Genomic DNA, 13607 nt, shown 5'->3' on the forward strand with positions numbered 1-13607 from the left:
GATGCTATCAGAAAACTACTAGAGCTAATCAATAAATCTGGTAAAGTAGCAGGATACAAAATTAATGCACAGAAATCTCTTGCATTCCTACACACTAATGATGAAAAATCTGAAAGAGAATTTAAGGAAACACTCCCATTTACCACTAAAATACTTAGGAATAAACCTACCTAAGGAGACAAAAGACCTGTATGCAGAAAACTATAAGAAACTGATGAAAGAAATTAAAGAAGATACAAACAGATGGAAAGGCATACCACATTCTTGGATTGGAAAAATCAACATTGTGAAAATGACTATACTACCCAAAGCAATCTACAGATTCAATGCAATCCCTATCAAACTACCAATAGCATTTTTCACAGAACTAGAAAAAAAAAATTTACAATTTTGATGGAAACACAAATGACCCTGAATAGCCAAAACAATCTTGAGAAAGAAAAACAGAGCTGGAGGAATCAGGCTCCTTGGCTTCAGACTATACTACAAAGCTACCAACACCACTAATCATTAGAGAAATGTAAATCAAAACCACAATGAGGTAGTACCTCACACTGGTCAGAATTGCCATCATTGAAAAATCTACCAACAGTAAATGTTTGAGAGGGTGTGGAGAAAAGGGAACCCTCTTGCACTGTTGGTGGGAATGTAAATTGATACAGCCACTATGGAGAACAGTATGGAGGCTCCTTAAAAAACTAAAAATAGGGCTTCCCTGGTGGCACAGTGGTTGAGAGTCCGCCTGCTGATGCAGGGGACACGGGTTCGTGCCCCGGTCCGGGAAGATCCCACATGCCGGGGAGTGGCTGGGCCCGTGAGCCATGGCCGCTGAGCCTGCGTGTCTGGAGCCTGTGCTCCACAACAGGAGAGGCCACAGCAGTGAGAGGCCCGTGTACCGCAAAAAAACAAAACAAAACAAAACAAAAAATAGAACTACCAAACGACCCAGCAATCCCACTACTGGGCATATACCCTGAGAAAACCATAATTCAAAAAGAGTCACATACCACAATGTTCATTGCAACACTGTTCACAATAGCCAGGTCATGGAAGCAAACTAATTGTCCATCAACAGATGAACGGATAAAGAAGATGTGGCACATATATACAAGGGAATATTACTCAGCCACAAAAAGAAACAAAATTGAGTGATTTGTAGTGAGGTGGATGGACCTTGAGTCTGTCACACAGAGTAAAGTAAGTCAGAAAGAGAAAAACAAATACCATATGCTAACACATATATATGAAATCTAAAAAAAAAAAAAAAGTGGTACAGATGAACCTATTTGCAGGAGAGGAATAAAGACGCAGATGTAGTGAATGGACTTGAGGACACAGGGAGAGGGAAGGGTAAGCTGGGATGAAGTGAGAGAGTGGCAGTGACATATATACACTACCAAATGTAAAATAGATAGCTAGTGGGAAGCAGCTGCATAGCACAGGGAGATCAGCTTGGTGTTTTGTGACCACCTAGTGGGATGGGATAGGGAGGGTGTTAGGGTGACAAACGAGGGAGGGGATATGGGGATATATGTATATGTATAGCTGATTCACTTTGTTATACAGCAGAAACTAACACAACATTGTATACTCCAATAAAGGTGTTAAAATAAAATAAAATAAAATACACAGATTTTTTAAGGTTAAAAAAGTAAATAAATAAATAAACTTAACCATATAATCAAATTAAACAAAATTATCTAAATATTCTGATTAAATGGCAGAGATAAGTAAATTAGATGAAACTTCTAGACACAACTATCTTCTGGCTACAGGAAATCATCTGTAAATATAAGGACACAAATATGTTAAAATAAAAGGATGGAAAAAGCCACACCATGCAAACACTAATCAAAACAGCTGGTGTGAGTATTAATTTCAGACAAAGTTGATTCCAGTGCAAAGAATATTAACAGGAGCAAAAACGAATACAAACAGGGATAAAGAATCAGTTCATCAAGAGGATATAACAATCAAGTTATACAAAGGCCACAATGGAATTAAATTAGAAGTCAACAATAGGGAGAGATCTAGAAATTGCCCAAATATTTGGAAACAAAATAATACACTTCTAAATAAGGCATAGATCAAAGGAGACATGAAAAGGGAAGTTAAAAGTTGTTTTTAACTGAAATTTTTAATGAAAATGAAATATAATCTGTCAAAATTTATGGGATGCTGGGAAACTTACAGGACTAAGCAACTAAATTATAACGGAATAAGAATCTTAAATCAATGACCTTGGCTTCCATCTTAAGAAATTATAGAAAAAGAAGGGGAAACTAAATGCAAAGTAAGCAAAAGAGAGGAAATAATAAATATTAGAGTTAAAAACCAGTCAACTAGAAAAATAGAGAATATTAATAAAACCAGAAGCTGATTCTTTGAGACATTCAATAAAATTCATAAACCTCTAGCCTGGGTTATCAGGAACAAATGTGAGAAGAAAAATAATTACCCATAACAAGAATGAGAGATGTGACATCACTACAAATTTTATAGATACTAAAAGGGGAAAAAAATAACTTTGGGCCAATAATTTTAATGATTTAGATGAAATGGACAAATTCCTTGAAAAACATAAGCTACCAAACCTTACTCAAGAAGAACAGTATAACCCAAATAAATAGTCCATATCTATTGAAGAAATTGAATTTTTAGTTTACAACTTTCCCACAGTGAGAAATCTAGGCCTAGCTGGCTTCACTTGTTAATTCTATAAATGTCTTTAAGGAAGACATAATACCATTTCTATCAAGACTTTCTGAAAATTGAAGAGGGGATATTATTTCCCCACTCATTCTCTGAGGCCCTCATTACCCTGATAACAAAACAAACAAACACATTATAAGAAAAGAAAACTATAGAAAAATTCCCTGATGAATATAGGTTTAAGAATTTTAAACAAAATTTTAGCAAAACAAATATAATAATATATAAAAATGATAACAGATTGACCAAATGGTGTTTATCTTAGGAATGCAGAGTTTGACATCTGAAAATCATGTAATCTGCCATATTAATAAACTGAAAAAATGATTTTGATAAATAGAGAACAAGCAATTGACTAAATCTAACATGTATTCATGATAAAAAAAAACTCTCAGCAAATTAGGAATAGAAGACAACCTGCTAAACTTGATAAAGGATATCTATGGAGAACCTACAACTATCCTACAGAATTGTGAGTGATTGATATTTTCTCCCTAAAATCAGAAGCAAGACAAAGATGTCCACTCTTACAACCTCTATCAACTGTTTAATGGAAGTTCTGGATAGTTCGATCAGGCAAGATAAAGATATAAAAAGCATCCAGATTGGAAAGGAAGATGTAAAACTGTATTTGTTGACAACATGATCACCTATGTAGAAAACCCTATAGAATCTACAGAGAAGATACTGGAACTGAGTTTAGCAAGGTTTCAGGACACAACATTAATATACAAAAATAAATAGTATTTCTGTATATGAGCAACAATTAGAAATTGAAAAAATTTGTAAATAGCATCACAACTTATGAAATGCTTTAGGAATAAAAGTGAGAAAAGATGTGCAAGCTGTATATACTGAGAATTACAAAATACTGTTGAAAGAAACTAAGAAAAATCCAAGTTAATGGAGAGATATATCTCGTTCGAAAGTCAAAATATTTAACACTGTTAAGACGTCAGTTCTCCCCAAATTGATCTTCAGATTTATTGCAATCTTAGCGGATACCAAAAGCCTAGCAGGAGGTTTTTGTAGAATTTTATAAACAGCAACTAAAATTACTACAGAAATGAAAAGGACCTAGCATACCCAAGATAACTTTGAAAAAGAAAAACAAAGAGAACTAATACCTCCTTATATTAAGACTTATTATTAAGCTAGAATAATCCAGACTATATAGTACTGACATAAAGATAGAAAAACAGATGAGTGGAACATAATAAAGAGTCCAGAAATAGACACACACCTATACGGACAATTGACTTTCAACGAAAATGCAAGGGCAATTTAGAGGAGAAAAGACAACCTTTCAACAAATGGTGCTGGGAATATTGTCTAAACACGCAAAAGGAACACCTCCACAATAAAAAAATAAAACAGGCAGCACGTATGCATGTGAAAGGATGTTCAACATCAGTAGTCATTAGGAAAATTCAAACAAAACCAGAATGATACATTCTTACACACGTATCAGAATTGCTAAAATTGAAAAGACTAACTAAACCAAGTGTTGGTGATGATGTGAAGGAAATGGAAAAACTAGAAGTCTCACATACACTTAGTGCAAATGTAAAAATGGAACAACAACTTTGAAAAATTGTTTGACAATTTCTTAAAGTGCTAAATATACCATATGACCTAGTCATTCTACTCCTAGTATGTTCCCAAAAGAAATAAAAGCACATGTCAACATAAAGACTTGTAAATAAATGTTTATAGCAGACACACACACACACACACACACACACACACAGAGGCACACCCATAGAACACTTCAAATGACTCAAATAGCCATCAACAGGTGAATGGATAAACAAATTGTGATCTAATCATGCAACATAATACTACTAAGTATTAAAAAGCAGTGAACTATTCATACAAGCAACACGTGGATACTTCTCAAATAATTATGCTGAATGAAAGAAGCCAGACTTAAGGAATATAATTTCATTTATATAAAATCTAGAAAAATTCAAACTAATTTATAATGACAGAAAGCAGATTCATGGTTGCCTGGGAGTTGGAAGCTAAGGTGAGGTAGGAAAAAGCAGGAAGGCAAGATTTTAGAAAAGAAGAAAACAAGGAAAAATTACATTATTTTCCTATTCTAAGGAAGAAATTTCTTACTCAAAAGGAAAATAAGAATCAAGAAATGAGATTTGAAAGGTATTATTAAAATTGTGGTTTGACTAGAAAACTCATGGGTGTCTGGCAGTTTTGAGTCCAGCTACTGTCTTTGTGATGAATAGATGACAAAATTAACTTATATTTAAACTTGTCTAATTCTTTAGCTCTGAACAATATTGTGAAGCATCTTCTTGGTCCCAGATTACAAGAAATGACAGGGAGTCTTTCTCAATCTGAAATTTACTGACTGCACAGTTTTACATAAAAGTAAATGCAGAAACATACCTAACAACTAGCAAGTAGTACAGGTAAAGCAGACATGCTTCATCATACATGTTTCAAACAGCTGTTACAAAACTCTCAATCAGACCAGAGACAGCAGTTGTGAATTCACACGAGTAATTCTTGATGTTTACCACCCAGATGTTAGGCCAGCTAACACGGAAGAGCTGATTCCACTGAGCAATTAACCTATTGAGTCCAGCTAGATGTGAGCAGAGTTCACACAGCATCATGCGCCAACAGCAACTCTAGTAGCCTCCCAAAGCAAGGCTAATGAACAGTTTGCCACAGCGACACTGCTGAGCATGCCCCACTGCACATTCCAGAGGAAAAAAATCCTCCTCCATCAGCTTGCTTGCCAGCCACCAGTCATAGCCATCTGTCAAGCAAGACTTTTCCTCTTTGGAAAAAAATCAAGGAAAACTAAAATGGAAGCATTCTCTAGAGAGTTATGCACTAATGACCCAGTGAAATTAAGTCTCAGATAGTACTGGGACACTGCCCATGAGCTGCAAAGGACAGCTGAATGGATTTACAGCTGCTGAGTCAGGAAAAATTTTATAGGAATTACACGGCAAATTGGCCTAGACTCAGCTGGGTGCAAAAATCTGTTATTAAAAAAACCTACAACAACAACAAAAAACCCCAGAAAACCACAGGTGGAGTACTTCATGTAAAAACTCTAAGACCTGGCCAGATTTCCTCCATCTGACTTCAGCCTCCTGGGTGTACAGGGACTTATTTTATTCAATCAGTGCTTTAGCACTGGTGAAAGATGTTTCTCTGAATAGGTGATCTCATCTTCCACAAAATCAAGACCCCTCCATGGCCAGAGAGACAGATAAAGCTTTATTGCCAATGCTTCAATTACAGCTGTAGGCATGTGCTGGACACCAGTTCGCTGGGCTTGCTGATGCAAGAGTTTGCTGCCTGTCAGTAAGACTTTCTCCCATCTGAAAGTTTTGTCTTTCAATTTTTTGACTATCCGCCACAATAAGAAATATATTTTATATCATGATCCAGTACGCTATACACACAGAGGTGATTTTCCAAATATTTAACAACCAGTGTGTTACAGGCATCCATCTTTCAGAATAGAGCATTAACCAAGAGACTAAGGCATCAGTACACCACATTACCACCATACCAATACCAACTGGCTAAATTATCGTGAAACACAAGTTTGAACCATACTTCTTACCCTTACTATGAGCAATGCATTTGTATGTTTTATTCCGTTCTATTCTCTTTCTTTCATTTGTTTAAATGCTGATCATGACCTATTAATTGCTTTCATGATCAACTAATGCATCATGGTTTGCAGTTTGAAAAACACTGCCCTTGACAACGTGATTAATTTTTTTATTATGGAAAAATATACATAATGTAAAATTTACGATTTTAACCATTTTTAAGTGTAGAGTTCAGTGGTATTAAGTGCATTCACATTGTTGTACGACCATCACCACCATCCAACTCCAGAACTTTTCATCTTCCCAAACCGAAACTCTGTACCCATTAAACACTAACTCCCCATTCCCCTCTCCCCCCATAACCCCTGGCAACCACCCTTCTACTTTCAGTCTCTATGAATTTGACTACTCTAGGTACCTGTGTTTCACAGTGTTTCTACCGAATAGGAATGAGCATATAATAGTACCGCCATCAAATGCAAAGTTCTCTCATACTTACATGTTATATTGTTAAATGTCTTACAAAAAGATACTAAAGATCAGTGATACAGAGATCTACTAGATACATGAGATATTTAAAATGTTCTGTAGAATGTTATCTAAGATAATGGATTATATGATCTTTAAGAGGAAACACTCAGCATCAACAAATTTTGTTCTCCATTTTTCCTTCATAGGGCCAAGGGCCAACAGTTTGAACCCAGCAAGAAGCAGCATATCCTAGAATAGCTTTCAGCCAAGAAACAAAGGCAGATAGAAAACACAGCTTCCTTCATTCTCAGCTCCACTGGGTCTCTATATGACTTGTACCAAATTTGCACATAAGCTTTATTACCAAATGTTTGAGTTAAATACACTTTTCACTTTTAAGTTCTCAGACAGACAATAATACTTTGTGGATAGGGAACAGTATTACAGAGTCCATCTGTGATCCTCACAGCATGTGTTTGTTCCCCTTTTTCTTCTTGTTAAAAAAATAATAATATGTTGTTCACTGCTTGGCAGTATATTATTGTCATTATTATTATTATTTTAACCTTTGGGAAGAAGTCACACAATAAGTGTTATCAATAATTTAGACTTTGTCATTAAGGATGTTTCTCCTATCTTGGGACCAGGTTTTGATGGGTATAAGAGGGGCCTGTGTGAAAACTGAGGCAAAGGGTACAGCCCTTCCAAGAGGGCAAGGGAACCCAAGCCCTAATGGGTTAGAACCACTATCCAAAGCTCATCATAAACCTATAAGGGAAACAGTCAGAAAATATATTCATATCTCCAATTTAGAGATTAAAAAAACAAAGATACAGAGGATAAAATAATTTACCCAAGTGGTAGAATCCAAAGAGATATGGTTTTGGGTTTCTAGTACAGTTCTCTTTTTCTCGGGGAAGTATTAATCTTTCTATTCCTTCTAGTTTAAGATTGCATAAAATCAAGTAAATTATATTGCTCACAAATAAATACTATCATTTGTAATGGTAAGTAATAGATATTTTTATATAAATGATAACTGAGATGATATCATAGAATTAATTTAAATAGCACTTAAAAAGAACGTATTTGAAGTAATAAAATTAGTGATCAGAAGATAATATAATTAGTCATAGTCACGAATAATACATTGACTATATTTCCATGTGGCACATATAATGTTGATCACCTTTATCTACGATGTCTCTTTTAATCTTCAATACAACCCTAAGAAATTGGTAGTACTCTTGTCTGGGAACTCTGAATTCAAGTTTAAAACTTGCTGGAGAAAAAATTTGCACCATTGGACCCTTGCTTTCAGAAAAAAAATTTGACAGCTTTATGAAATTTATATTTATTAGGAGGAAGCTGCAAGTGACAAACCTTGATTCAATAACTGAAATCAGGAAAACATGAGAGGACTTTATTTGGACATGTTGAATACTGGTAACAGCCCAATATAGAGGGAGAAATTCATCAGGCACTTTGTTGGAAATGTGGCAACTTGATTGGCCTGAGAAATGAGCTGAGAAGTAATTTGCTACAATGGTAAAATCTATGAAGTTTTAAGAGTGCAGAGGGCACAAGCGATGATAAGGACTCAGAAGGCAGAAGTTTAGAAAGGGAGAAGAATGAGCACCAAAGAGAAGGAATAATCAGAGATACAGAGAAACAGGATAAGGCCAACTAGAGATAGAAATGGAACGTCTTTAAGAAAGAGGTTGTACGCAGCTGTGTCAAAATGCTTCAGAATGGCTAAGGAGGACCCTTAGGGAGAAAAGTCCTTTGCTGACCTTCAAAAGAACACTTACAAATCACAGGGTCAGAAATAGACTCCACATGGAACAAAAGAGATAAAAGTTAATGAGATGCCATTTATCATCCTCAGTGTAAGACACTGTAAAGCCAGCAAGGATCACTGTAGTGCATGTCAGTTATGAAGACTGCTTCAAAGGAATCCACTGGGCTAGGTATTTTCAGTGTCAGAGAGCTCCATGTGTGCATTGTTCTACACTGCAAGCATTATAACTTGAAACTTCTAGCATCCTTTAAAAGCTGTTTTTGAACTTTGAGAAACAATATGTTCCATTTTTTAAGAATGGATAGCAGATATAACTACTTAATATTTTCTTCCTGTGAAATATAGACCTAATCAATAATTTTATCCCTGCAGTACAAATGCTGAGCAAGACAAACCACTTGATAAGAATCAATGATATGTTCAATGACTGGGAAGACTTACTAGGGAGCACGGCTCTGTTCTCAGGACTAAAGTCCAAAGTTCTGTTAGCTCAAAGTCTCTGACCAGGGAGACGTTACCTTGGAGTTGAAAGTCTATCATGCAACAGAGTAGAAAGTGTAAAACAGGAATCACTGATGGCAAAGGTATAAAAATTCACTCTCAAGTAACAAAAACAATGTCTGATTTCATCTAGGGTGGATTTCATTCAGATTCTGCAACCCACTTTGCTCCCAACTTTAAGTATCAATGTTCTGTTCCCTCTACTTACACTAAATAAGAATTTTCTATGATTAAAAGCAAGAACCTATGTCAGTAATTGTGCATCTTATGGATAACAAAATTAGCCTAAATCCCCTTAGGCATGTGTTGTATCAGTCAACCCTATACTGGCATAAATACATGAATTGAACATAAACACAATTTTTTTTTCTAAGATTTCACTCAACTTTCCAATATGTAACTATAGTTTGTTGATTTATTAAATAGTTTTGTTAATTTTTAAAATCTGAAGCATAACTTCTTCCTTCATGACTAGCTAAATGAGATCTCAAGAGATTTGCTATTATAAACCACTGAAATAACAAAAATATAGTACATATTCCAGAATAATAAGAACAATAAGAATAGTTAAGATTTACATATCACTCCCTATGTGCCAAGTGTAATTATACACATATTACATATATTACATTTTTAATACTCATAATAAGCCCACAGAAAAGTATTATTACTAAACACAATGTTAGTCACTCAGCAAATTAAGGAAGAAAGGTAGGACTGAACTCAGTGCATTTGTTCAAAGTTTCCCACTCAAAATACTCAACATCTTCAAATGACAATATGAATTCTTTGAGACCGGAAGTACTGGTCCACAGTTTCCCAACCAAGTCAAAACTAGAATATAATGGCTTTCATACTTCAATTAAAAAACTTATGAGCCATATTTCTCTTTTGTAAATTTTCAATATTTAACAGGCAGTTGACACAAGTGTCCAATTCACTATTAATGTGGCTAATATATATTATGTCCATCTTCAAATACATTTGTCACTAATTATAAGCATTCATAAGCATATCTGTCAAGAACTTGCTATAAACAAAGCCATATGGTTTATGCTACCCTCCTCCCACAACTTCAAATTCAGGGAGACTTGAATTAGCTCAGCAGGCACACTCTCTTTGATCTTCACCAGGAGAAAAAGACAGAAGGGTACTTCAACTAGTTCCTACTTATAAACTTATGCTAATGTTGTCCAGGAAATAGATTAGGTCAAGTCTGGAGCAGAGAATTGAGTCAGGAACAGCATTTTGTGTTACAACGATTCTAGGTGCCATTCATATAATATCTTTGGGTCAAGGTTGTTGAGCCAAGTTAAGCTTCTATGAAACAAGCACCTACGATAAGTATGCTGTGGAATTGTTAACGCCTGAAAGTCTTTTAAAAATTAATAAATTCGAACACCTTTGAAGCACTTTCTAGGCCCCAAGTGCTTTATGCATATTATCTCATTTAAATTTTACATCAATCCTTTATACCTCTTATTATTCCCATTTTTCAAATGAGAAAATTGAGGTCCACAGAAATTAAGTAACTACCTAAGATCATACAGCTCATAATTGGGAGAATCAAAAACAAAATTAACAAAACTTCCAAATTCAAATGGTCTTTGGAAAGTTACCTATACTGCACCTATAACATTCCTATTTCTACATAAAAATGATTTGACATTGTAAACCAGACAGCAGGACAAGCCTTACTACACACATTCACATGTGACCAATTAAGCTTAAAAGCATAATTAGTAGATAGCATGAATGCTAAGATTATTCCTTGCACAAAGTTAACAATTCTATTTTTATCTATCCATAATGGGGTACATATCTTGTATTAATGCATGATAAAGACAATATATATTATGATCAAAATTTTATTTTAATGATTATTTACTCATTTAATTTAAAATAAATAGTGCCTGAGGAAATAAAATGGGTAGAATGAAGGCACAATTCTTTCTAATGTACAATTGGCCACAATATGTAGCTGCTAAATTTTAAAAAATTATTTGTCAAAACACATTAGCAGTTCTAAGAAATGGGCAGCTGAGACCCAGAACACATACCAGTGAGATTTCTATACTTCACCTCATTCATGACTATGTGGAAACATTCAATTTTAATTCAAAAGCTCAAACTTCAATGAATTTTATGATTATATATTACTAAATTTAGAATAATATATTTATTATTTTAAACAAAAATAGACAAAGTACATTTTGAAGTTTTGCCAAATAAATATTTTTAAAAGATTCTATGTTTATAACCCAAATGTTAAATATTGTTTAATATTTAATATTGCGGTGGAGATGATCATGGCAACTTCATGACTATGATAGGTAATTCCTTTGTGCAGGATAAGTCCATCAAGATGCCTTAGGTGATGCTTTATAATTTCCAGAATGAATACATACCTCCTACAGAAATAAGGAATTGTATTCACTAGAATGTGCAAATGGCAACTTATTTAATTTTACCTTTTGAAAGTACAGAGATACCACTAAGTAGAACTCATTAATATGTTTTTAATATGACTATAATCTATTCATAGACCCCAGAGCTGGGTTGGGATTGACCCTAAATTTCCGATGGTTTCATTTCAATAGAATTAACAAATTAAAATGTTAAATTCTTTATTATTATATACTCAGCAATATACAACACTAACCACAAACATACTTAAGATATAGTCTCTATAATCAAAACATATAGAGAAAAGAAGGAAAGTGACAACTATTAACATTGATTACTTTGATGTGAGGGATGAAGAGGGCAGATGATGGCTGGTTCCCCAACACTGTGTTGTATTTTTGCAAGGAAAATGTATGATTTTTATTTTTGTATTTTATCCTTTCTGTGTAAATGTATACCAACTAGAAAAAAATGGTATGTAATTGTATGTATGTATATGTGTGTGCCTTCCCTATCTCATGGGGAATAATAACCTCATGGGAAAACTAACCTTAAAGGATGATTAGAATTTAGATAAGCTGAGAAGCAAAGCAATGTGTGAAAGCATAGAGGTAGAAATGAGAGGATAGGACATGCTGTTTAGCAGGACATTAAGATGAGATGGGTGTTTTAAAAGCCTTTAAGTTTAAGCAGAAGAGCTTAGGTTTCCAGGATAAAAGCAACATTGAAGGGCTATTGGTCTGGAAGGAGTAATGCAGGATGAGTTATAGGAGGGAAAGATTGGAATCAATGATTCAATGTTGTTCACAGTAGCCTCACATCCTTACACAGTGCCTGCAGCACAATATGCAATGAGTAAATGTTTTACCGAACGAGGCATCAACGAATGAACTATGAGATCAAAACGGAAAGTGAGGCTGGTAAAGGCATTTAGAAACGGTGGTTATGGGAAATCGATGAATCACAGATGACACCCAAGTTTGGAGCTATGTGAAAGCACACGGTTTGAAGGTGCTCTGTGTGCAAGACCACACCTAAGGAGAGGCGGAGAGCACAGGGTTCAGTGAGCAACCGCAAAGGTCAGGCTGCCTTGATCATATCACAGACTTAATGTTTGTTAGCTAAACTTGGGCAAGTTATTTTACCACGTGAGCCTCAGTTTTCTCATATTTACAAAACTGATAGTGATAGTACTTACTTATCTTTAAAATGGCATTAGAATAATACTTATGAGTTGAGATAAAAGTAGAGCACTTAGCAAACTGTCTTACATGTAGTAAGCATGAATAAATGTTAGGTGCTGTTCTTGAGGTTATTTTCTTTTCCACAGAGTTACATTCATGTGGAGATTGTTCTTTCAGATGTGTGTCAGGTATACTTGACTGAGTCTCAGGGCATTTGTCATAATAAAATTAGGCTGTAGATAGCTCCTTATAAAAAGAACAATACAGGAACTGATTATTGTCTAACTCATGATACTAACAAGAGTCATGATTAGAACATGTGAACATTTTTCAATTAAAAAAAGCATTATTCCTACAACAGTTTTCAACCAACAGCATTACTGGATTTTCTTCCTAGTTTTATATCTTAATTTTTTGTACTAAGGGAAATCTAAATTTTACCTAAGGTTAAGTACAGAAGAGCCTTTTGGGGTGGGGGGCAGTAAGCTTGTGAACCTACTTTACCCTATTGTCATCAACACAAAGTCCCAAGCCCTTCTCAACTTTAATAGCTACCTTTGCAAGGGAATGTTGGATGGCAATACCTATAAGCATAGGTGACTTAAATTTGATAAGTGCCAGCATTTGCAGGTGGTAATTTCCATACAACTTCCCAATCCCACAGTGCTTTCTGCAGACATAACAGGCCACCTCAACATGTTAGAGTCCTCCTGGGAACTACTGGGTTGGCCAAAAGGTTCGTTCGGGTTTTTCCATAACACCTTACTGAAAAACCCAAATGAAATTTTTGGCCAACCCAATACATTGCTTCTCCCATCACCTTTGCCATCTGATCAAAGACTTCTTTTTGTGTAAAATATAAACACAGATTTCCTCTTCCTATCCTCTCATCACTTAAAGTTTACCCCCAAATATTGGTAAAAATGAACACCA

At 34.9% G+C, this 13607-nt stretch overlaps 2 protein-coding genes across 2 annotated transcripts in view; one reads left to right on the forward strand and one right to left on the reverse strand.

The window, feature by feature from the left end:
• TAFA2 (TAFA chemokine like family member 2) overlaps nt 1-13607 on the reverse strand; it is a 555918-nt gene that overhangs the window by 91400 nt on the left and 450911 nt on the right. The window lies entirely within an intron of this gene.
• Nucleotides 1-13607, forward strand: part of USP15 (ubiquitin specific peptidase 15) — a 692408-nt gene that overhangs the window by 45058 nt on the left and 633743 nt on the right. The gene's annotated exons all lie outside the window — the stretch shown is intronic.

Source organism: Orcinus orca, chromosome 11 (assembly GCF_937001465.1).
Source record: "Orcinus orca chromosome 11, mOrcOrc1.1, whole genome shotgun sequence".
In the NCBI taxonomy this organism is placed as follows: Eukaryota; Metazoa; Chordata; class Mammalia; order Artiodactyla; family Delphinidae; genus Orcinus; species Orcinus orca.